This window comes from Lacerta agilis, chromosome 4 (assembly GCF_009819535.1).
Source record: "Lacerta agilis isolate rLacAgi1 chromosome 4, rLacAgi1.pri, whole genome shotgun sequence".
Classification (NCBI taxonomy): domain Eukaryota; kingdom Metazoa; phylum Chordata; class Lepidosauria; order Squamata; family Lacertidae; genus Lacerta; species Lacerta agilis.
Window position 1 is genome coordinate 16,298,753 of NC_046315.1, and position 25,689 is coordinate 16,324,441.

The window sequence follows — 25,689 nt, forward strand, 5'->3', positions numbered from 1 at the left end:
CATGTAGTTGTGACTGGACCTGTGCCAGTTGTGAAATGCGCCTGGTGCCTGGGGAATTTCAAACACTGGCCCCCGGATGTGCACTCCATTGACTTTCGAGACAGTCAGATGCCAACAACAATAACGACCCCCTCCACTAGATCCAAAGAACTGAAACCTCCATGTTCAGGAGCAGTCTACCACCTGGAAACCCCGTGCATGCCACCTTGAGTTCCGTGATAGAAGGAATGCAGGCAGTCATTAAACAACATGTGAGGATAACATTGCCCTTCCTTGCAGAGCTGTTGTGAGAAGTACTGAGTGCACACTTGAAAGACACTATGTGGATTCAAAGTATAATTTAGCTTTTTTTAAACAAAACCCAAAAACCAAAATACAACAAAGATAGCTTTTCTTAATGGCTATTTTGGTTGCCCTCTGACTGCTAAAAAGAAATAGGCTTTAACCATTTCTGACTGCATAACAAGCTGAGAAGCGAACGGTTTTCATACTGAAAATAGCGGGTGGATTGCAGCAGTGTGGCTGGAATAAAGCTGGATATCAAATAACATCACATCATTTGCCGGTGGTGGACAGTGACCCTGTCTCATAGGATAAAAGTCCACTTGCGCCTGAGACAAAAGGCTTGAGAAATGGTCAGCAGAAAGGCTGAGGGGGTAGACTGGAAAGATATTTTCTCTCTTAACACCCCAAAATCCAAACCCCAATTTTTTTGGGGGGGGGGGAGGGGAGGCATCAAAACACACACAAAAATGAAGCTTCAAGCTCCAGCTTCAAGCTCTCTTTCGTGACCCGATGGCCAAACAGCTGCAGGAACTACCAGCACAGCAAACAGGATTCACGGATTGCTGCTGTCTCTGCAAAATTAAGAGCATCTTGGTATGAAATGCATCGTACCATACACAACTGCACAGTGGAGCTGGCGCAAATCACCTAGATTTTAAAAGCAGGATGCCCAGAAGGTGATCTCAGTACAAATATGTTTGTTGTTGTTTTAAATCACAAAGAGGGGGGAGTGTAAAACATTTCTCCCCCCCCTTGCATGTATCTCAAAGGCACTGCAGTTATGTATTATATGCCAGATGTTGCTTAAAGTCACAGTTTCCCATGTTTCCGTAGGAACGCCAGCTTTTTGAAAAAACTGACACATATCCCAATCTCTGCCTGTAGTTATTCTTAATTCCTCAAACTAATTATTTTGACAACAATGTAATAAAGCTCTGCCCTGAGCCAAAGCTTGTTATGTGTATCTACTGTGGAAACAAAGAGCTCTTGCACGCAAGGCCGGCCCACGCATGAGGCAAGGTGAGGCGACTGCTTCAGGCAGCAGAATCCACAGGGGCAGGAGATCCAGTCACCAAGGAATGCATCGCCCGCTGCTGCGGTGGCAACAACAGCCATGGTTCTTCGTAGAAAGTTGGATCTGTCTCCTCCTCAGCAGTCCCAATGCCCAAGTGCCACCTCTACAGAGGCCTCTTGGTCAGTAAGAGGTGCTGCTGTTCCTGTGGGATGCCCATGTATTTTGCTCGTTCCAGATAACTGAACTATTAAAAATGTGAGTGCATTCCTGGCTCAGTTTCTGAATTTTGGTTCCCCAAAGCAAAAACGGGAACTACCGGTAATTCCTGACAAAAACAACATTAAGAACCAATATGAAAAGTCAGGTACAACAACGTATATTACAAAATAACACACAAAGTGTTCTATTTCTGGATTTTAGCTCAGCTTTTAATACTATTGTACCATCTAAATTGTTTTCTAAATTAATTAATCTCAATTTACCTGCCCCTGTTTGCCGATGGATATACAGCTTTTTAACGGACAGGAGGCAGCAGGTGAGGTTGGGGAAAATTATATCGAGCAACAATACCATCAATACCGGTGCTCCCCAGGGGTGTGCTTTCCCCACTGCTTTTCTCTCTCTACACAAATGAATGTACCTCAACTGATCCATCGGTTAAGATCTTGAAATTTGCTGATGACACAACAGTTATTGGGCTTATCCAGGAGGACGATGAATCTGTGTATAGGAGGGAAGTAGACCATCTTGTTTCGTGGTGCACCGAAAATAATTTGGTACTAAATACCCAAAAGACAGTAGAAATGGTAATTGATTTCAGAAGGCACTCTTCCGTTCTGCCACCACTTTCCATTCTTGGTAACATGGTTGTAGTAGTAGAGTCCTTTAAGTTCCTGGGCTCTATAATTTCTTATAACTTAAATTGGTCAAGCAACATCAATAGTATTATTAAAAAGGTCCACCAGAGGCTGTATTTCCTGCGTCAACTAAGGAAATTTAAATTGTCCCAGGAAGTGTTGTTCCAATTCTACAGAGGCATCATTGAAACTGTTCTCTGTAATTCTATAACAGCTTGGTACGGTACAGCCTCCAAGAGAGACAAGAAAAGGCTCCAACGAGCTGTAAGAATTGCAGAAAGGGTAATTGGTGTTAGCTTGCCTTCAATAGAGACAATTTATGCTACCCGAGTTAGGAAGAGAGCAGAGAGAATTGTAGCAGATCCTTTACATCCCGGTCATCATCTGCTTGATTTACTTCCATCTGGACATCGCTACAGGAGTTCATATACAAAATCGGCCAGGCACAAGAATAGTTTTTTCCCTTGTGCCATTAAATTGTTAAATTCATAGTTGTATAGCTGAAGGGGGGGGGGTAAATTATGGGTGGGGTTTCCTTGCTTCTTTGTATTGTGAGAGGAACAGTGTCTGTATGTTTACATTGCAATGTAGCTGAAACAAATTCCAAGTATGTTGAAAAATGTACTTGGCCAATAATAAATTATTCCTATTCCTATTCCTATTCCTAAATGTTCGATTTTGAGTTAAATTGTCACATATACTTAAAACGTTTAAAAACAAAATGGGTTAGATGTTTAGGATAACAAGATTTTAAAACATGATGAGTACCAATTCCAATAGCCAGATGCGTTTCAACCTAGCAGTCTTTGTGTTTACGAATCTGCACCTGACCATCAGCAACTGCAAAGAGATTAACCTTTCAGTAGCTTCAATTGGATTAGCTTTTTGTCCAGATTTATGGAGACTTGGGAGCGAAGAATTTTTCTTAAGATGGTTTATTTAAAGAAATATATGACGAGTTACTATGTGCAGCTCAACGCATAGTATTTTTAAACAGAGAGATATGACAAGTAAGATTTGTACTCAAGATAACAGAAATGCCAGCCACTCTGGGTGGCTTCCAACATATACAAAAACATAACAAAACATTTAAAAACTCCCCTATTCAGGGCTGCCTTCAGATGGCTTTTTGAGGGAGGGGGGTCGCATGACTCCATACCCTCCAATATTTCTCCTGTGAAAATAGGGACGTCCTAAGGAAAAGTAGGACATTCTGGGATCAAATCAGAAACCAGAACGGCTTCTGTAAATTCAAGACTGCCCCTGGAAAATAGGAACGCTTGGGGAGTCTGCCGTGCGGGGGAACCAAGTGAGAATCGGAGCCTGTCACGTGTCATAATTCTCCTTCCCCTCCTGCTCGACTAATGTTTGTGCTCTATCTTTGCTCAATCGCTTCATCTCTGGGAAGGAAAGGAAGTCTGCTGCCACATGCACGCATAAATATTGGCCGGGTAGTTAATCTTTGCAAAGTTTTAAGCGTAGCCTCTTCCAAGGCCTCAGTGACACACACATCTGAGCCGTATTTCAATGTCGGACCCTGCATTCCAGAGTTGTTTATCGCTCAGTCAGCGATAACCTTGAGAGTCCCTGTTTATGATATCTCAACTATGGCTTAGTGGGGGGTTTTGTGTCTGTCTGTCTGCCTCTCCCCCCTCTCTCTGTGCTCCATGAAGCTGCAGATCACCTCTCTACACATTTTAGATTCTGCTTCTCCCAGATTGCCCATGACAGAGCCAAAACAAAAATTAGGACAATGGGGAAAACAAGCCATCTCAGATTTTTAAATGCAATCGTTCATCTCATCCTCAAGTATCATAAACATGAAAGAAAATGGCTTTTAATGGAACAGGAATGAGGAACCTGTAGTCCTTTGACTGTTGCCGGATTACATATCCCACCAGTCATGCTGGCTGAGGCTGTCAGGAGCCGAGGTCAGCAATTTCTGGAGGGCCACAGATTCTCTAGATCTGTGACAGATAGATTGGATGAAAGGCTAATAATTTGTCAGGGCCCGACCAAGACATTTTGCTGCCTCAAGTCAAGTTGCAGAGCACCCAAGGCCAGGTAAATTATTTCGACAGAAGCAGAAAATCTCAGAACCATATTTCCCCCTTTGATGTCCATAAAAATGGAATAAATTAAATAAGTAAAAAATATGTTGCTCTTTCATGACACCCAAAATTAGCCGCCTGAGGCAATGCCCAACATTAGGGCCAGCCTGATGACATTTTGCCACTGCTGAAGCAAAATAAGTAACTTCTTCTGATAATCTCTGCTAGTTGTTTGCACACGAGTAACTGAGGTCAAAAATTATGCCGCACATCTTTTGAAATAAAGTTGGCAGATCGTTTTATTGGTACAATCTGCTTGTGTTTTTAACCTGCTGTGAACTTCCTAGAGAACATAGCAGGAAAGACAATATGAAAGTACAGCAATGTTCTTCTCCAAAGAAACAGTGTTTGCTCATTGATAGGTATACTGCAGTAGCACCCATCTAGACAGAATATAGGTGACAATATGTGGCTTAATAGCCTGGCCTCAATTGTCCACGCTTTGGTGACCATGTCTGGACTACTGTAGTGCGCCGTATGTGGCGCTGCCCTTGAAAACGGTCTGCAGCTAGAGTAGACTGTGGCAGCTAGGCTGGTAAGAGGGGACGCCTGATGGGACCATGTCCTGAAAGTGTTGCCAATGTGCTACCCAGCCCAATTCAACGAGCAGGTAGTAGCACATGAAGCCATAAATAGCTTTGTACCCAAGCACCTAAAAGAGAACCTCCCCCAGTATCAGCCATCTTGGACCTTACGATTCACAGGTGAGGCCTTGCTGGTGATGCTACCCCTGAGGGCTGCCCAGCTGGCAGTCCCCCCAATTGTGGAATGCCTTCTCTGTCGGCCGCTATCTTTACTGACTTTTCAAGAGAAATCTGAAAATTTTCCTGCTTATCCACGCATCCAAAGTCTGAAGGGGACTTCCTGGCAACCCTGAGGTCATTGGATGGGAGAATTTCTTAACTGTGGCCCCATCTGCAGTATACATTTGAAGCAGTGTCATAGAGCTTTGAACAGCCATGGCCTCTCCCCAAAGGAATCCTGGGAACTATAGTCCACATTGATTGCAGACATGGCTCATAAGGCGGGTAGGTGGGCTATTCCACAACAGGAACAAGAGCAGACAACTGGAAGTAATGGCACTGCCAGCTAAGATCTGCTGGGCCTACCAAGATGCTCCATGCATCCAGTGTTTGTCTGGAGACATCACTTGCCAGCGCCAGACCTGTATCCTGGCTCGGCATTCTTTTTGCTCAAAAACCTCAGGATAACAGAAAAAACCCCTATACAAATGGGTCAAATTGGGCCAATGGAAGGGGCTTTGCTGTCTCTTCCTAGCTATTCATAGGTTCTAGAAAAAAAACACAACTCTTGTATGTGAAATCTGGTCCCGCAGGGAACCTCAAAGCTGCTAAAGAAACGACGATAAAAAAGGAAAGAAAGAAAGGCACATTAAATAGTTTGCAGAATGGTACTGGCGTGTAAAGGGAGAGCTGTATTAAGTGCCGCTAATTATATGACAAAAACATCCCGCAGGTGTCTGTGACACTCACACAACTGCATTCCACAAAGGAATCGCGGCAGGAACGAATGGTCCACCTGGGGGAAATAGTGGGCTTTCCCTGGCGCAAAATATCGCTCAGAAAAATGTGATAATATCCCTATCACAAAAGCACAGCTTTCAGCAAAGCACACCAGGATTCAGCACAAGAAAGGAGAAACAGACGTCTGTACATTGCTGGAACATAAATTGAGGGCAAATCTGCCCTACAACCTATAATTGGGGGCATATTTGCCCTGCAACCTATAATGTTTCTAGTTTACTGCAGAGGCTTCCTCCAAACAATTATGGGAATTGCTTAGGATCCTGTGCTCAAGATCCCAAGGCCCCTTTTCAGAATTACAGTTCCCAAGGCTCCCCAAGAAGAGGAAATGACAAGACCCGTTAGGGAGTTCCTGGGAACTAGTTTAGAAGCAGAATCGAGAGAACTCAAAAGTGACTTCAGAGCAGCTTTCATAATTAGTTTTAAACAGGCCAAGTGGGATGTGCAACAAAATGCCACTGCGTGGAATGCTCCGGTTCAGGTTTCCGGCCGGCCATACCCTTTTCTGGAATGTGCCGTTCCATTCCCCTGCCCTCGGTTTTCCAATCCACCCTCCCAATAGTCAAGACGGCATTCTGGAACCACTGAGCATGATCAATACACCTCCGTTTGTTTTGTTTGTTTTGGAAGTTTCCCATTCTGAACCCCCCCCCCCCGGATTTCCTACATTTGCAAACTTCTATTTCTTGAAAGCTCAGTGGTGGTGGAGCACATCCTTTGCACACAGAAGGTGTCAGGTTAAATCCTTAGCATCTCCTTGTAGGACTAGGAAAAACTAAGGCCCAGGGGCCGGATGCGGCCCAATCGCCTTCTAAATCCGGCCAGCGGACGGTCCAGGAATCAGTGTGTTTTTACATGAGTAGAATGTGTCCTTTTACTTAAAATGCATCTCTGGGTTATTTGTGGGGCATAGGAATTCATACATATTCCCCCCCCCCCAAAAATATATATACCCACAACATGGTCTGAGGGACGGTGGACCGGCCCACGGCTGAAAAAGGTTGCTGACCCCCGGACTAGGAGATACCTGAAGAGCTGAAACCAGTCAGATGGAACAATGGTCTTACTCTGTACAGTGGTACCTTGGTTCTCGAATGGCTTGGCTCCCGAAAAAATTGGCTCCCAAATGCCTCAAACCTGGAAGTTATGTGTTCTAGTTTGCGAACGTTTTTTGGAAGCTGAACATCCGATGTGGCTTCCGATTGAGTGCAGGAAGCTCCTGCAGCCAATCTGAAGCCGTGCCTTGGTTTTCGAACGGTTTGACTGCCAGAACGGATTAAGTTTGAGAACCAAGGTACCACTGTATAAGGCAGCTTCCTATATTCCTATACAGTGGCACCTCAGGTTACAGACGCTTCAGGTTACAGACTCCGCTAACCCAGAAATATCGCTTCAGGTTAAGAACTTTGCTTCAGGATAAGAACAGAAATCATGCTCCGGCGGCGCAGCGGCAGAGGGAGGTCCCATTAGCTAAAATGGTGCTTCAGGTTAAGAACAGTTTCAGGTTAAGAATGGCCCTCCAGAGCCAATTAAGTTCTTAACCCGCTACAAACTCTGGCACTCAGATAAATGAGTCTGCTACTCATGTACTGAACATGATAAGTGGCGTAGAATGGCAAAACGTTTATCTCTCCGTTGTTCCAAACCTGAAGTCACAAAACGTATTTGTTGCTTCATTTTTGAAAGAGAATTTCTTGCGGACTCGAATGCGGGAGAAAAATAGGACCTAACAGTGCATTCTGGAAGCGCTTCTCATGTGAAATAGCGTGCTTTAAATATATTTGTGTTTCCTTAGGAACGAGAGTATACATTTCACTTGTCCCAGTACAACTTCCTACAGATTCGTTCAGCTGGTTTCAATATTTTTTTTTTTTAAGCCGTTTCTGTGGGAGCCTTTCTGCGTGTATATATTCTCAAGACAGCTAATGTCTACAAATGCCAGCTGAACACATGGGCCTAGGCGGGAGGAAAGGACGAATATCATTTACTCCTTAGTAACCCCACTAAATCCAGTAAGTGGTTCTGAGGATTTCTGCCGGAGCTAAAATGGAATTTGAGCAGATACAAAAACTTCAAATATTAGCCATGGCGGGATTTGCCTTGGCAGCTTCCAAAAGTTCAAACCTATTTTCTATCTATTCAGCGACACAATCAGGAAGTTGGATATGGGTTGTGTACCCAACATGCACTTGAAGTGCATTTAAAAGCACATGGAAGCCTGGGAACTGTAGTTTGCCGCACACTGTGCTACAACTCCCAGCACCTTTAACAAACTACGTAATTGCCCCTTTCATTTCTGGGTTGACATCTTCATTAAGCACTTGCCTGCTGCTTCCTCCTTGTAGGCACACAGAGAGGAAGTTGCCTTCCTGTTTTCTGCATAACAGCAGCTTGGAAGTTTTTTCTTTTTTTAAAAAAAAAAAGTTTCACAGCTCTGTGCCCTCCTCTCCACATGGAAAATATTCCCCTTAAACATCTGGCTCCTTTTTTTTAATAGCACTGATGAAACAGATACATTTTCCATAGACCACAGGAAGTACTACTTGCTTGGTGAATGAGCTACTCTAGCTTCTACAAATTTTTTAAAATAAAAGATATGCAGTGATATCTATACATTAATGTTCTGTTGTTTCAGCACTGTCCAAATATATCCTTGCCCTAAAAGAATGATCGGCATTATATCTGCTTCCTTGTTATCATGTAATATCCTGGCATGTTAATTATTAGACATGCATTCAAAGTGTGTGATGTGAAAGTCAGATATCGGACGATGATTAAGCTGCCCTTCATCTTAAGTGTGCAAGATGCATAATACACAAATTGCCATTTTCAGTGCTTTTTTCCTGGGGGTATGCGGGGGGGGAAGCCTACCCCCTAAACATTTTGTGAATCTAAGTTTGGCCTCACTGAGGGACAGTATTTCAATATGAGTAGAAAAAAGCACTGGCCATTTACATAAAGGTAAAGGGACCCCTGACCGTTAGGTCCAGTCATGTCCAACTCTGGGGTTGTGGCGCTCATCTCACTTTATTGGCTGAGGGAGCTGGCATACAGCTTCTGGGTCACGAGGCCAGCATGACAAAGCCGCTTCTGGCGAACCAGAGCAGCGCATGGAAACGCCGTTTACCTTCCCGCCGGAGCGGTACCTATTTATCTACTTGCACTTTGACGTGCTTTCAAACTGCTAGATGGGCAGGAGCAGGGTCCAAGCAACGGGAGTTCTCCCCGTCGCGGGGAGTCGAACCGGCGACCTTCTGATCAGCAAGCCCTAGGCTCAGTGGTTTAGACCACAGCGCTACCCGCGTCATTTACATATACCGGTATCAACTAAAAATAATGATACTCCCAACTTATGCGCATCGCGGCTTCACGTGATTGGCCTAGAAGTAAAAATGATTTAAAGGGGGAAGGAGAGCTGGGGGGAAAACGCTGGCAATCCCACTCACAATTGCGCTCACCCTGGGAAAGTGTTCAGAGGTGCAGGTAGACTCTGTGGCGGCCTTGGGAATGTGTGGCAAGTACAGTCCTACCGGTATGCCTTTTAAAGGGTTCCTTCGACTATACAGTACACGATTTGGGCCCTTGTTTGTGCAATTTGAGTGTCGAATGTACCTCTCCTCGTTCCCTACAGATCTTCTGGGGTTCTAAGCTCAGCAGAGGGGGACCTCTTGGTTATTCCACTTCCCTCAAAAGCGCAGCTTCCCCACCCCTCCAAAATGACAGGCAATATTTTAATTGCTAAAAACCGACAAGAAGAACAACCCCAGGATACAGAAGCCAGGAAAAGCAGGAACGGGAATCTTAATGCTTCTGAATGAATTAATTGTTCTTCAGAGGAAAACAGCTTCCTCTTACTTGGACGCAGAACATAGCCATTGTGGCTAGTAGCTGCTGGTAGCTAGACCCTCCACAAATGTGTCTAAGCATTTTTTTTAATGCCAACCAACCTGGTGGCGATCACTACATCCTGCGTGAGTCAATTCTGGCATGTGCTGAGCGAAGAATACCTTCCTGGTTTAGCAGCCTGGCTAGCTCAGTTGGTTAGAGCGTGGTGCTGATAACCCCAAGGTTGCAGGTTCAATCCCTGTTTGGGACAGCTGCGTAGTCCTGCATTGCAGGGGGTTGGACTACAAGATCCTCAGGATCCCATCCAACTCTATAGTTCTATGATTCCCTCGCCATTGGCTGCCACTCCCTCTGATTCAGGAAGGCCATTTTTGGTGTGGGGGGGGGAGGGGGGAGGGAGAATAGTGCCAAAAAACAGGAACAAAAATACGGAGGAGGGCACGCTTGAATAAAATTTGTACATTTGTGTGTGTGTTTAGATATTCTGCAAACTAGCAGGATATTTTATTAGCTAATCTTCCTGGGGAAAGAGCTTATATTTACATGTCCCTTGAGAGAACAGAATTGTCAGGAAGCCAAAACAATATACTAAAGGGAAAGGTTTGAGATTGTCTGCTATTAGTCATCTAATGGAAGTAAATTCTGCAGCTCCTCTCAGGCTGCAGGAGGCTATTTTCAGTGCTAGTTTCAAATCCACAACAACAACAACAACAACAGCCCTACACTGAATAATACCCTTCTCCAGCTGATGTTTGTGTTTGCTCTTTAGCTACTATTCAGCTACTATTATGAATAATAGTGTATATATAGTGAGAGAGATCTTCCTCCTTCTTAAGCCTGAATGGCACTGCCATTGACCTATACTTTTGCACCCTAACAGATGGCACTGCCTTATATGGGGTCATGTGATTGGCCCATCGAGTGCTGGCTGCTGTGATTGGCAGAGGCTTTCTGAGATCACAAGCAAAGGTATTCCTCAAATTCACCATCTAAGATCTTTTAAGTAGCCTGACTGAGGTCTTTGACATGACATTGGAATTATATCTTCCAGTAGAACCTTAGAGACCAACTAAGTTTGTTCTTGGTATGAGCTTTCGTGTGCATGCACACTTATCTGAAGAAGTGTGCATGCACACGAAAGCTCATACCAAGAACAAACTTAGTTGGTCTCTAAGGTGCTACTGGAAGGAATTTTTTTATTTTGTTTTGACTATGGCAGACCAACACGGCTACCTACCTGTAATTGTATATGTTATGTACAATATGGGGAAACTGTCAAAAACGGAACTCCTGTCTGAAGTCCCCCCCCCCTTCCCGGCTCCTTACTGTTATGATGTCATCATGCGCATGATGATGTCACAACAGCCCAAAGTGGAAGTCCTGCCTGGAGTTTCCCCTTCTCCCCCTTGCTGTTGTGATGCCACTGTGTTGTGCATGATGATGTCACAACAGCCCATAACATCGATTTAGGGCTACACCTGCACTGGGCCACGATAACATTGGCAGCCTTTTGTCTATTTGCAAATAACTTGTGCCTTTTCTGCTCCACGACTGCAGTGTGCCAAAGCAGCATTTGTGAGAGGCTGCTGTTGACCAGGTAACTGAAGCTTCCGAAGGAAGCAAACAAAAGCCATATGTGTGGATGTGTTTGGGAAGGCAAGTGGTCAAAAGGAACACTTTCTGAGTGGAAAAACACACCATGCTGGTGTCAGATCAGGAAGCTGCGCTGCTATTCAAAAGCAGTAACTCATATAGCACGGAACAAATTTTGAGAGGGGAGGGATTTATGCAGCCTCTCAGATCATACTTTTAGAGGTTACTACCTGGGCGTATGTAATTCACTGGAATTGGGGCTGCTTTTATACCTATGGGTTATTTAAGTAAGTTTGGGATTTTTTTTTTTTATAAAGATTTTATTCTTTTTCCATGTATAAACAAAAGAAAATACAGAAATACATAATAAACAGCAAACAATAAACAATAACAATAACAATAACAATAGACATAGGAAAAAACACAAATACATAACTAAACATACACCTATCTCAATGTTCTTCTTGATTCTATCTTCTTTACATACTTTCAGACTTCCCCCGTTCCCCCTCCTGCATTCAAAACTAGTATAAAATTTGGGTAGCTTTGTATCTTTTTCCATAAATCTTAACCTTATCTCTCAATAAACTTTAAGTTAATTAAACAAATATAATTTCTGACTTGAACTCAGTAACTTAAACCACTCTTAAGCATTCGTGACATTTACATCTAAACTTCTTCTGCATTATTTTACCTAACATGTGTATGCTAAAGCCAGTTCTGCTAGCTAATTCTGCTCAAATATTCAATTTTGCATATTTAACTAAATAGTCCTTAAATTTCTTCCAATCCTGCGACACCTTCTCCTCCCTCTGGTCTCGGATTCTCGCGGTCAGTTTGGCGAGTTCCATAAAGTCCATTAGCTTCATCTGCCATTCTTCCACTGTCGGAATCTCTTCACCTTTCCAGTTTCTTGCCAATAAGATTCTAGCCGCTGTTGTGGCATACATAAAAAATACTCTATCCTGACTGGGTATCTCTTCATTGGTCATGCTCAAAAGGAATGCCTCTGGTTTCTTACTAAAGGTAATTTTCATTACCTTCTTTAGTTCGTTATAAATCTTGTCCCAGAAGGCATTTACCCCTGGGCATGACCACCAGTAAGTTTGGGATTTTAACTCCTTTCAAAGAATTCCATTCTGACCCTTTTGAACACCAGTTCCAAAATTGCAGAGGTATGGGCACCAGCAAAGGAGAAACATGTCTTGTAGTCCACGAGGGTTCCTCCAAAGGACCTATTTATTTAGTATTCATCCCGATTTGCTTGCACAAAGCTTACGGAGAGGTTAGACTATGACGGGTCTTTGTTGCACATTGGTTCCGATTTGTTTGTAGGGTGGTTATATGGCAAATGAGCTGTTATGTATTGGGTTTAACACGTTATGATTCTAACCAATCGCAGAGCGTAGGTGGATGAAAGTTCTAATGGCAAGCTCTGTCAACTGTCAACTGCCAACTGGTAGTTCTTCTTGTTGGGCTTTTCAGAGTGTGTTCTTGTTTTAATATGGAAGTGAGCTGTTGAATAAACGAAGTTATATTGGGCTTCTGACTGTTCCTGAATATTTAATACTGGCGACGAGGATGGGATGCTGGCCCTCCCGGTTTTGAGGCCTGCCACTCACAGTGAGCTTGAGTTGGAGGCCTGGATTTGAGGCCTGAGTTGGCACTGCAGCACCGCCCTGCCACTCATAGTGAGTGCGACATCAAGTCACGCTGGACTCTGCGGAGAACTCCGGTAGTGAGGAAGGGCCAGCAGCGCCTTCGCAATCAACCAGCACAACACAAGCGACAGCTCAAGGTACGAAAATGGCCACTGGGCAGACTAGGCCACCACCAGACTTCGACTTGAGCCACCCCGAGCAATGGCCACAATGGCTCCGCCGAATAAAGAGCTATGTTCGGCTTCAAGGGTTTACTAGGGAAATTGATAAAGTAGATGTACTTCTCACTGTGCTGGGAAGTTCCGCCATCACTCTACTGGAAGGTCTGATGGCACCCAGGGACATAGAGGCCTGCACTTTCGATGAGCTGACACAGGCTATGACAAGACACCTCGCGCCTCAGCCAACTAAGAACCACTGCCGCTACGACTTGGCGCACAGAGTGCAACAAGCGCAAGAGTCAGCGAGTGAATACATCACCGCGCTCCGGGCAATTGCGATGTATTGCCAATTCACGGACATCGAGGAACGACTTCTCGAAAGATTCATCACTGGCGTGCAAGACAGCCGTCTCCGCCGCAAGCTGCTGGCAAAAGATGACATCACAATGATGGAAGCAATTAATATGGCCACAGCCTTTGAGAAGGATAACGCCCATGAGGCGGCCTACAGCCTACATGCCGAAGTGAGAACTCACCGCATACAGCGAGACCGGTCACCTTCAGTAGATTCCCACAATGGGGATGTCCACCGAGCTTCGGACAGATCCGACCGACACCACAGCTCTCAAGCTACGAGCACATTGTCGAACCAGCGATCATCTGACGCACCTCAAGGGACCTGCGCCAGCTGTGGAGAAAACCACGAGCGGCGGACATGCAGGTTTCGGAATGCCACATGTCGCCGCTGTGGGAAAACTGGGCACATTGGTCGAGTCTGCCCCTCCAAGACCTTCGGAGCACGACCCAAGCAACGTGTCCATGAGGCCTACATAGAGGAAGAGTTACAGTCCACCTCTTCAGCCAGGGTACTGCAACTTCCGTCCCCGGGGCCCAATAAGCTTAGGGTGCGACTCAAGATAGAGGGATCCCCGTGTACTATGGAGTTGGATACCGGCTCATCCTACTCCATAATATCTGCTAAGACTCTGAAAGAGCTTTGTCCTGACGGCGGTCCTCCTCTCCGCCCGGCCCCCATAGTTCTGCGGGACTTCCAGAGGAAAAGAATACAGCTAAAGGGTATGGGCACCTTCAAGGTCCAGTTTAAGAAGTACACCAAGAATTTGAACCTCCTGGGTCACCCATTCGGGCACAGGAACCACGACGGTCCCAGCGGGAGCGGAAAAGGCCAGCACACTTTGATGACTATATTTGTTCCTTTTGTTAGGAAGTTGGGGGGAGGAGTGTTATGTATTGGGTTTAACACGTTATGATTCTAACCAATCGCAGAGCGTAGGTGGATGAAAGTTCTAATGGCAAGCTCTGTCAACTGTCAACTGCCAACTGGTAGTTCTTCTTGTTGGGCTTTTCAGAGTGTGTTCTTGTTTTAATATGGAAGTGAGCTGTTGAATAAACGAAGTTATATTGGGCTTCTGACTGTTCCTGAATATTTAATATGAGCATTCGTCCCAAATTCATCCTGATTTGTTTGCCTCGATGTTTACTGCATATATCTTCCCGTTAGTCATCTGTTCACCCCACACTTTTCAATGTATTTCCCCAACACTTTCCTAGCTTTCAAATGCCCCTTTCTTTCTAAAAGTGGGGATTTGATGCACTATGGTTACTGAGGGCTTTAATCCACTTCAATTTGCCAGTATGTGATTGAATCCTGTCTGAAAATAAGTCTGGAAACGCCCCCATGAGACTGTTCTGGCAAAGTCTGACATCTAGGAGGAATGCAGCTTACAAAAAGGACCTGCTCAAAGAGCTCGGGAACCAGGAGAAACTGCTGAGTCACTTCTTAGGGTTTGGTATGAATGGGCTGAACACTGTGAGTTTGCCGATTTTTTAAAAAAGTGTGTATGTTGGATGGGTGGGTGAGGGTAACACCTCAGAGACAGATCAGTTCTTGGAACTGCAAGACAAAGGGCTTTCTGAAAGACTGCAGCTAAGGGGAGAAGCCATTTCTATCCTGCTAGCTCCCTCCCCCAGCGCTCCTGGGAACAGGACATAGCATCATTCCCAGGAGGCATTCTGCCCTGAATTAGGAAGAGATGCTACTGATTTGATGTGGGCAGTCTAGGCTGCCGCTTGAAGCAGTTGCACTAAGTTTCTAAGAACAGGCAAAACTGAAACTTTGCATAGCTTGCTTTTAAAAGGAAAAATCTACCCCCTAACTGAAAGTTCTGATTACAACAGGTAGGTAGCCGTGTTGGTCTGCCGTAGTCGAAACAAAATAAAAAAATTCCTTCCAGTAGCACCTTAGAGACCAACTAAGTTTGTTCTTGGTATGAGCTTTCTTTCCTGTGCATGCACACTTCTTCAGATACACTGAAACAGAAGTCACCAGACCCTTATATATAGTGAGAGGGTGGGGAGGGGTATTACTCAGAAGGGTGGTGGGAATGGGTGAAAGGCTGATAGGTGTGGTAAACCTGTTGACGACTGTTAATGACCGCAATTGGTCTTACAGGAAAAAGCAAGGGGTGAGATGGCTAAAAATAGCTTTATCATGTATAATGAGATAAGAATCCAATGTCTCTATTCAGACCAGGTCTCTCCATGGTTTTAAGTTTGGTAATAAGTTGCAGTTCAGCAACTTCTCTTTCCAGTCTATTTCTGAAATTCATTTGTAATAAGACAGCTACTTTGAGATCTTGTACAGAATGATGATGACACAACCTTGATGGCAGAAAGTGAGGAGGAATTAAAGAACCTTTTAATGAGGGTGAAAGAGGAGAGTGCAAAATATGGTCTGAAGCTCAACATCAAAAAAACTAAGATCATGGCCACTGGTCCCATCACCTCCTGGCAAACAGAAGGGGAAGAAATGGAGGCAGTGAGGGAGAATTCACCTTTTAAAGACTAGAGCGGAGTCTAGGAGACCTAGCCTGGATGCAGATGCTTCAAAAGCAGGGCAGTCTTAAGCATATCCGGCGCCGTGGTGCAAAGATCCCTCCAGCGCCACTACCATAGCTATCAAGTTCTTCATTTTTTAAAGGGAAATTCCCTTATTCCGAATAGGATTCCTCGCGAGAAAAGGGAAAACTTGACAGCTATGGCACCACCCTTTCCCACAGTTGACCTTTCTTTAGGGCTGGAGGAGGCGGGCAGCGGCTGGAGGGCGGCTCCTCCGGCGGGGCAGAGGCGGAGGCTGGACACGGCGGCTCCTGGCTCAGCTGGCCGCTTCGTGCCGCGGTGGCCATGGCAGGCAGCACACTGAGCGAGGGGGCCTGTGCTGAGTGAGGGCGTGTGCGCCGCTACCGCCAAACATCGGCTCGGTTTTTTCCCTTTTAGCCTTCTGGCGCCCTGCAGAGTTCGGTGCCTGCAGGCTAAAAGGGAAAAAACGGAGCCAACCCTCAGCGGGAGCGGCCCTCACACCCTCGCTCACTCAGCGCGCTAGTTTGGTGTTCCCCGGACTCTCGCATGGCACCCTCCAGAACTTGGCGCCCCGCGCCACTAGCCTCAATGGGTAAGACGGGCCTGTTCAAAAGGCCTCCATCCACCTCCACTTTTGTAGAAACAAGCTGCTCACTCTGCACTGCTACAACACCTGCCCTGCCCGCCTCTGCAAAACGGGAGCAGAACCCCAGATCTAGTCAAATGCTTCTGCAGGTGAGAATCCCAAACACTTGACATGGGCATGAGGGAAAGTGGAAACTATCTGCAAAAATAAAGGGATAGGATTTGCACACCCCCTAGACTGAGCTAAAATAAGAGTCGCTGACCTTAAATCGAAAAGGCGCGCCACGGAGTGAAAAATTCAGAACTTTTAGCAACAAACTGCCAACCCACTGCCCCCAACCATTTCATTTTATTGAACAAAATAGATTTCATTTTATCCATTTCTGTCCCACTGTTCCTCCGAGGAGCTCAAGGTGGCATGCATGACTCTCCAGCTCTCCATATCACACACACACCCCAACAACCCTGCGAGGTAGGCAGGCTGAGAGGTCCAATGTCACCCAGTGAGCTTCAAGGGCCCGGTAGGGATTCGAACCCTCCTCTCCCAGGTCCTAGTGCGACGCACTAACCATTACACCGCACTGACTGTCTTGGAAACTTGGATGCCTGCCAGATTGGAAGCTGTAAATGAGGCATGGGAGACAAGGGTGTGCATGTGGGGCTGGAGGCAGACAATGGGATTTTAAGGGAAGCTGAAACTGTGACATCATTTCCCTTTTGGCGTTGGCAGCTTATCCTCAATGAATTAGCCTGACCCCCACCCCCCCTTTTAAAACAATCTCAGCCAACTACGCCTCACACACGATTGCACAGTGTATAAAAACATCCCTGACGGGTCTTCTCACTTCTGTACAGAACAGCAGTTTCAGGAGGCGCGGTTTTCTGTGTGGAAACGGAAGCAGTGAAAAAAAAGGAATGTGCATTATTAACTCCTTGCTTGCTTGCAGTTTTCTGCTGCAGCTTCTGCCCCGCCCCGCAGAATTGTCAAATATGAGAGTTGGAGAGAAGCAACTGCAGTCTCGGCTTAACTCTAGCGAGGGAGAACGGAAAATTTCTATCTCAACGTTTCCAAAATGCAATACATAAAATGCAATTAAAATACAAAAACATGTTGTTGTCGTTTTGTTTCTGTGTAAATAATAGTTGCCACTTCCATTATATCGGTTATATTTTACCTGCCACTTTTAGTTCTTAAAAAAGGGTGTGAGTTCATCTACTGTTATTATTCGTGCAACCTGCTTCCTCACATTTCAGTTTTGAGGAAGTTTCCGTGCGTTGCTCTGGTTCGCCAGAAGCAGCTTAATCAGGCTGGCCACATGACCCTCAAGTTGTACGCCGGCTCCCTCGACCGATAAAGTGAGATGAGCGCCGCAACCCCAGACTTGTCCGCGACTGAACCTAATGGTCAGTCAGGGGTCCCTTTATCTTTACCTTATTCCCTTCCAGTACTTGGAACAAATAATCCTTGCAACCACTACCATAATAAATGGGGTGGGGGTGGGACTGTTATTACAATGACTAACTCATTATTTGCCTGTCTGTCAGTATGCTTTTTTATTATGTTTTTTTATCACTGATGTTCCGTAATGTGCTTTTAATGTTGTATACCCCCCTGGGATCCTTTGATAAAGTGCAGGATATATAAATTGAATTAACAGCAACACGTACGGAAGTGAAATCTGCTTCCTTGCTGCTCCATCTTCTGCAAGGAAGGCAAGCTGTTTGAAGACCACGACTGTGTTTCCTTTTAACTTCCAACCATTTCTTAAAGGGCTTGGTTCCATTGCCCTGGACACACTTGTTTGTCAGTGTCCTTCTTAAACCCAGCACCTGTTGTGGGCTTGCATATTCAAGACTGATTTCTAGAGAATCCTGGATCAGGAGATACCCCCCAACATCTCCTGCTAATAAAGTATCATCTGAATAGGCCTACAAGCAAGGATGAGGAACATTTGCATCCCTCCAGATGCTGCTGAGAACTGCAGCTCCTATCATCACTGGCTGTGCTTGCTAGGGATGATGGGAGTTGTAGTTCAGCAACATCTGGAGGACCAGAGGTTCCCCACCCCCGGATTGAAGGGGCTAGTACAAGGGAAAAACCCAGTGAGTTTCCTGACTGGCAGGGGTTTCTGAACTTGCGTCTCCACAAACTGAGCCCAACCCTCTTATCAAACATCCCGCACTGCTGGAATGAGAAGTGTTTTTTTTTTTTTTTAATAAAACAACCACACCCACCCAATGAAAAGCTGTCAGCCCTGGAACTGAATATATAGCAGAGTCAAAGGTTATCTCTGCCTACTCAGATATTTTACATGTAAACGGTCCCCCTGCGCGAAACAATATGGATTGAATAAAGATACCCAGATTCTGCCATGAGAAAACCAGAGGTTTCTGCATCCCAAGCCGTTCGCTGACAAAATGAAATATGGAAACCCAAAGGAAGTGAGGTAGAGACAGGCTTAAAATGAAGACTAAAGGCTAAGGGAGCCTGGAAAGAACTTTGGCGGAAATTTATTAAGAGGCGGGTTCATATGCTGCTCTGATAGTGCCAGCTCTTGTTTCCTCATGAAGTTATGTGGCAAATGCATTGATGAACAGTTTTACAAACGTCTGAGATGGAGAATTCCGTCAATATCATGGATACTGGTGGTGCAATCTCCAGCATCACAGGCAACCTGCCTCTCGCCACCAGCTCCTGAGTGATCATGGCCTTCAGGCCCCGCTTATGAGCTCTCCAAGAGACATTGGGTGGCAGAAGATGACCCTCTGGGAATTGGGAATAAAAGGCAGCTGTCTTATACCAAGCTAGACCATTGGCCCACCCAGCTCATTATGTCTACAATGATTGGCACTAGGCTCTCCCTTGGAGATGATGAGGCAGCTTGGTCCTCCCTTTCAACAGCACGGAGCATCGCCAGATTGCGATGTTTGGCCGGTGATGCATCGCAATGTCAGAAACCTAACTCACAACATTAGCTCATGTGCTTCCAGCTTCGCACACTTGGCAAAAAAATAAATCAGAAAAAGGGGTGGGAGTCTGGGGGAAAAAGACTTTATCAATCCCACCCGCCTGCATTGACTATATGAGATGTTGGCGTCACGCGATATCCCCGAAATGTAACCCCAACCTCTATTGCCACATGGACTCAAGCCTTATGTTGAACCACAGCATTTATCTACCTTGCCTTATAATGTCCGTTTTGACTAGCAGCAGTTCTGGGAAGTCTCAAGCAGATGCCTGCCTTCCCCATCACCTTATAATTTTTTAAACTGGAAATGTCTGGGGCTGAGCCTCGAGAGCAGGGATGGTGAACCTCCAGTTGCAGTTGCAACTCCAGCTCCACATCTGCCCCAACCAGCGTGGCCAGAGGTTCAGGGCCGAGTCCAGGAACATCTGGAGGGTCAAAGTTTCCCCATCCTTGCTCAAGAGGGACACTTGTGAAATGATTGCCAATTTCAGCTTAACTCCACAGGCGGAGGCTATTTCCACACTGAAGCACACCAGTTTAGGGGGGAAAGCATCACATATGAAGCACCTTTTAATCTAAGAAATAGAATCATAGAGTTCGAGAGTTATCTAGTCCAACCCCCTGCAATGCAGGAATCTTTTGCTCAATTCTCGAACTCATAACCCTGAGATTAAGAGTCTCATGCTCTACTGTCTGAGGTATCCCTTTGATTTTTGGTGTAACACAAAAGCAAGCTTCTGACTTTGTAAAAGGCTTTTAGTAAAAAACTAGCAACTATTTCTAAATGTTGTTGTTGTTGTTGTTGTTCTGCAACTCCAAGTGACCCTGGCAAGTTGGCAGGTGTTCTGTCTCTCCCCCCCCCTCACTCTCCCTCTCCTCCCAAAAAATCTGGCCTTAGTTTTGAGTTGGATTTACTGTTCAGGAAAATTAGCCTGCAAACCAGATGGTGGAAATAGAGATCTGTGCAGTTCGGGGTTGATTTGTGGCAAGGTTTAACATTCCCTTTCGAGTGGGAGTCGACCACTGGCCTCTAAGCAGAATAAATGGAGACCTTTCCCCAGCTGCCTTCCATCATGGACACTGCTGCAAACAGATCCTGAGCAGGCAGGTCTTTATCTGGTGTGGATGCCGGAACTCCTGCGGATAATCCCCATGCAGAAATAAGGGGCAAAGAGGGGGGTGGGGTGGGGTGGGGATCCTTAGCCATTCAGGGACAAAGGAACCACGTGGCTGAAAGTTCCAGCATGACCCAATAATTTTAGGTGCAATAATTGCGTCTGAGCAAATATAAAGAGGATAGGGGGGAGCCACAAAAAAAGCAAAGTGGTGTTTTGAAGGGACCGTTTCAAAACTCACAGGGCCTTTCTGAAATCACAGTTCCCATAGATTACTTACCCAGTACATCTGCGAAGCTCAGATACCAAGGAACCAAGGAGATTGCTCTAATATTCCCGGGGACGCACACAATCACCACCAAAGGAAATATTAAACGACACTGGCTGTTAGCACAAGGGGGTGGGGGGATTGTGGATTTCAGGGAAGTTCCTTAAATGCATAGATTAACATCTGCAAGAGTTACTAAGCAAGGACCGGAAACGAAGCATTCATTTATCTCACGGTGTACTCTGGTACCGAGCATTTAAAACTGGACCAGGCCACTTCTCCATTGCAAGTTCCTAACTGCAGCTTCATTCCAAGCGACCACTTTGAGCGCTTGCATCTTGTCCAATATTTGGACTGATGGAAATAAATAAACAACAATAATAATATCACCATATGCAAGGGTACAGAGATGGGGATACTTAGCTGGTCAAAAACAGGTGTAAAATGAAGCTGAAAAGGAGTCAGCGGCATGATAGGCTGCAGAAACAAAACAGAACAGAACAGAACAGAACAAAACAGGCTATTGCAACTTTAAAGGTAAAGGGAAAGGACCCCTGACAGTTAAGTCCAGTCGCAGACAACTCTAGGGTTGCGGCGCTCATCTTGCTTTACAGGCCAAGGGAGCCGGCGTTTGTCTGCAGACAGTTTTCTGGGTCATGTGGCCAGCATGACTAAGCCGCTTCTGGCGCAACGGAACACCAAAACCAGAGCAGTGCATGGAAACGCTGTTTACTGGTACCTTCCCGCCAGAGCAGTACCTATTTATTTACCTGCACTTTTTTCGGCATGCTTTTGAACTGATAGGTTGGCAGGAGCTAGGACCGAGCAACGGGAGCTCACCCTGTCACAGGGATTCGAAACGCTGACCTGATCAGCAAGCCCAAGAGGCTCAGTGGTTTAGACCGCAGCGCCACTCGTGTCCCTATTGCAACTTTAGGTTTGTGCTATAAACTCTCGCTCTTGCGGACCGAAACCACCTTGTACATAGAGGCATGGAATCGAACAGCAACATTTAATTATCATTGCTGTTGGCATCTAAACGGTCTTCTTTCATTTGGAACCACAGCGATTCCAGCAGAGAGAAGCTTCCTTCTGGCTTTTGTTGCAGATGAAAGAATGCGCTGAACCCAAACAGCTGGTGTTTGGTAATGACTGCAAAGTGGGAACACATGGCGGCTGGTAGGCCGCAGAACCCAACAGCCTCATGCAGGCAGCGGGATCCTGCCAGAATTCTCCGGCAAACCTCATCCAGGAGGCAGCTTCCTTGCATGCCCTGCAATGCTCTCAACATGGACTGTGGGGAACGTCCCAGCGAAGGGGGCAGGGAATATCTTGGCACATAGGATGGAACAAGCAGACAAGATATTGTGGGATCTTCCATGGGATTTCCAGCATGGAAAACTGTCGCTGCGAATTTGGATCGGGACTGAGGCAATGGTGGTGGCTGTGGGCTAATACTTTCCTCCACGGCTGTGGCTGCATCTGCACGATGCATTTATAGCCGCCATTGTACCACTTTAAAAACAGTCGTGGCTTCCCCCAAGGAATCCTGGGAACCAGTTTGTTAAGGGTGGGGGGGGAGAGGTTAGGAGACCCCAAATCCCTTCACAGAGCTATACTTTTCGGGGTTCCCTGGGAAGAGGGATTGGTGGTTAAACCACTGTAGCTCTGTGAGGGAAATGGAAGCCTCCTAACAACTCTTGGCACCCTTTACAATACCGGGATTATTTGTGAGAAGCAACGACACTGCTATAAACACATAATTCTAGTCAGAATTGCCCCCCTGTCCAATACAGGCCCTGTGTATGTTTCAGCCCAGAGGACACATTTTTTTGGGGGGGGGGATTTCGACCAGGAACAAGGCACAGGCAGAAATGGCTGGCCTTGATCTTACACAAACCCCACAAAGCAGGCCTCTGCTGTATAAATGAAGTACTGTTCCTAATTGATCTCTTGATGGCAGCCGTTTGATTATGGCAGCCAAGATGTGATGTTTTCTACTGTAAACCAGAAACTGGAGGGTGCATGAAAGGAGAGCGTTGTGTAGTGGTTAGAATGTCGGAAAAGGACCTGGGAGAGTCCAGGGTTCAAATCCCCCGCTCCACTTCAAATCCACCATGAGGCTCACTGGGTGACCCTGGGCGAGTCACCGCCTCTCAGCCTAACCTACCTCACAGGGTTGTTGTTGGGGGTTAAATGAGGAGGGGAACCGCGTACCCCACCTTGAGCTCCTCGGAGAAAAAGGCGGGATATGAAGGCAGTAAAAGCAACAAAACTTTCCCCAAGCTGTGCAACTCTTTGTAAAGATGATGCAAAATGGTTCCCTCGCTTGGTGTGTCCCCAAACGGCTTCCCTACACACAGCCACTTGTGGAAACGGGCTCCTACTTTTGAGTCACAACGGTTACAGTGTTATATTTGTGGGGGCGCCACAAAGCGGTATAACAGCAATGGTCTGTGAATCGTGGCTGTAGCGACGGCAGCTGTGTGTGCATGTGCGCCTGTATGCCTTTTTGCCTGATCCGACATGGCCCGTCTTCTGTGCGGCTGGATGGGCGGGAGACAAATTAAGCTGCTTGAAAAGGGGACAAAATTAACTTCTCTGTTATCTTCACACTTCATTAGTGCAAATATTAGCGCTTCAGTTCTCCATTCCGCAGAAAGCCCCATGCAATATCCCCCTTTTTTTTAATTGCCGGCCCTCAAAGCCGGCAAATTCTTAATACTCATTAGGAGGCCGGCTGATGCTCAGGCCCTCAACGCTCCCTTAAACTGCTCTTGACCACTTAGATACCAATTTGGAGGTGTCTGAATGCGCTTAGAGGAAGCGAGTTGACAATGGGAGGCGTGCTGGGCCTCTAATGGTGTGTAAGGCGTTTTTAATTCCTTGTTTATGCAGGGGCTTCAACTGCTGGTTCGAACATTTCCTTCCCATCAGGGGCTTCATGCAGGGACAGGCAACTTGGAGCCGCATCAGAAATAACTTGTGTGTGTGTGTGTGTTTGTGTGTGTGACTAATCTGCAACTTTTGCCGTTGCCTGGGAGGAATAACCTTTGCATTAGCATTTCCATTAGTGTGGCGCGTTCTATCATATTCCCGTTCTGATAGCGTAACCTCAAAATTTGGGGGGGGGGGGAAACGTGGCTGGAGCTTTGCACAGTGGAATGAGCTGCGAATGACGGGGTAGAGCGAGGAGTTTCTCTGTCAGAATGGTGAGAGGGTGTCGAAAATCGGAATCATCTTCGACACATATAAACTCCCTCGGAATAAATCCTATTCTCCTCATTGTGCTAGTTAAACTAGAATCTTTCTCCCTGGGGCGCTACTTTTTTTTCTGGCGGGGAGATCCCCATTCCCCTGGCGCAGCAACTGGGGAACATTAAAAACAGCATCCTGACCTCCTATGATACGGACCATTCTGCACACTCCTCTACTAAAAGTACCCAGTGCATCATATATCTAGCTCCTTGGGACTCTTACTAAGCTCATACTGCTAGATGCGAAGGTAATAATAATAATAATAATAATAATAATAATAATAATAATAATACCATTATTATTATACCTCTCCTCGCTTGCCTGTCCCACGCCTTCAAATCTACTCTGGAAGGTTGGAGGAACCCCCAGAAACAGAATTAGAGGAAGAGGAGAGGGAGCAATTGTTCCGTTGCACACGGAGAAACCCTTGCGCTGACCGAATGATCTTCCTAATGCTATGTTGAATGCAACCGAAAATTATCATCAGCATTGCCAGATGAGTGTCTGACTGTCTTTCGCACTTTCATGTTAGCACCAAAATGCCACTGAACCGTTGGAAGCGCAAGTTTAGCACCAACCAATATGTAATCACCACCACCATTGTTCTAGGCGCATTTTGCGACAGGGAATTTCATTGCAGCAAGCAAAAAAAAAAATTCCTTCCAGTAGCACCTTAGAGACCAACTAAGTTTGTTCTTGGTATGAGCTTTCGGTGGCGCTGTGGGTTAAACCACAGAGTCTAGGGCTTGCTGATCAGAAGGTCGGCGGTTCGAATCCCTGCCACGGGGTGAGCTCCCGTTGCTCGGTCCCAGCTCCTGCCCACCTAGCAGTTTGAAAGCACGTCAAAGTGCTAGTAGATAAATAGGGACCGCTCCTGCGGGAAGGTAAACGGCGTTTCCGTGCGCTGCTCTGGTTCGCCAGAAGCAGCTTTGTCATGCTGGCCACATAACCCGGAAGCTTTCTGCAGACAAACGCCGGCTCCCTCGGCCTATAGAGCGAGATGAGCGCCGCAACCCCAGAGTCGGACACGACTGGACCTGATGGTCAGGGGTCCCTTTACCTTTACCTTTAAGGTGCTACTGGAAGGAATTTTTAATTTTATTTTGTTTTGACTATGCAGACCAACACGGCTACCTACCTGTAATTACAGCAAGCAGTTTCTGAGCTCTGGGCGCAGTACTGCGCCTAAGATTTCAGATTAAAACCGCGTAGTGGAAGGAAAGGAGGAGCTTTTTCTGCCTCCCCACTTCCAGCTGCTCTCTGAAGACTGGAGAAGAGACCCTCTTAAGAATATTACAGGGGGCGGGGCAGGGCAAGGTAAGGACTAGACCATGTGAAAAATGAACACAATATTTTTGCTGTGGTTCATTCATTTTCAGCTTTGTATTCTTGTTATTTAAAAAGCACGCCTAGACACTCCGTTGTTGTGCCCATAACCTAGGCTCAAGGTGCCATTTAGCTCATAGCTTTCGTATCTCTGCTTCTAACCCTGGTAAAGACCACAGCTTAAGAATCAAAAAAAGCCTAGGGAAATAAAAATC

The 25,689-nt window shown here is 46.0% G+C and overlaps 1 protein-coding gene and 1 non-coding gene across 2 annotated transcripts in view; one reads left to right on the forward strand and one right to left on the reverse strand.

Annotated features, from left to right (window-relative positions):
- The window catches only part of MAML2 (mastermind like transcriptional coactivator 2), a 137,325-nt gene that overhangs the window by 65,188 nt on the left and 46,448 nt on the right, over positions 1–25,689 (reverse strand). The window lies entirely within an intron of this gene.
- Positions 9,835–9,908, forward strand: TRNAI-GAU. Its single transcript has one exon. It is a non-coding gene; the product is annotated as a tRNA-Ile (tRNA).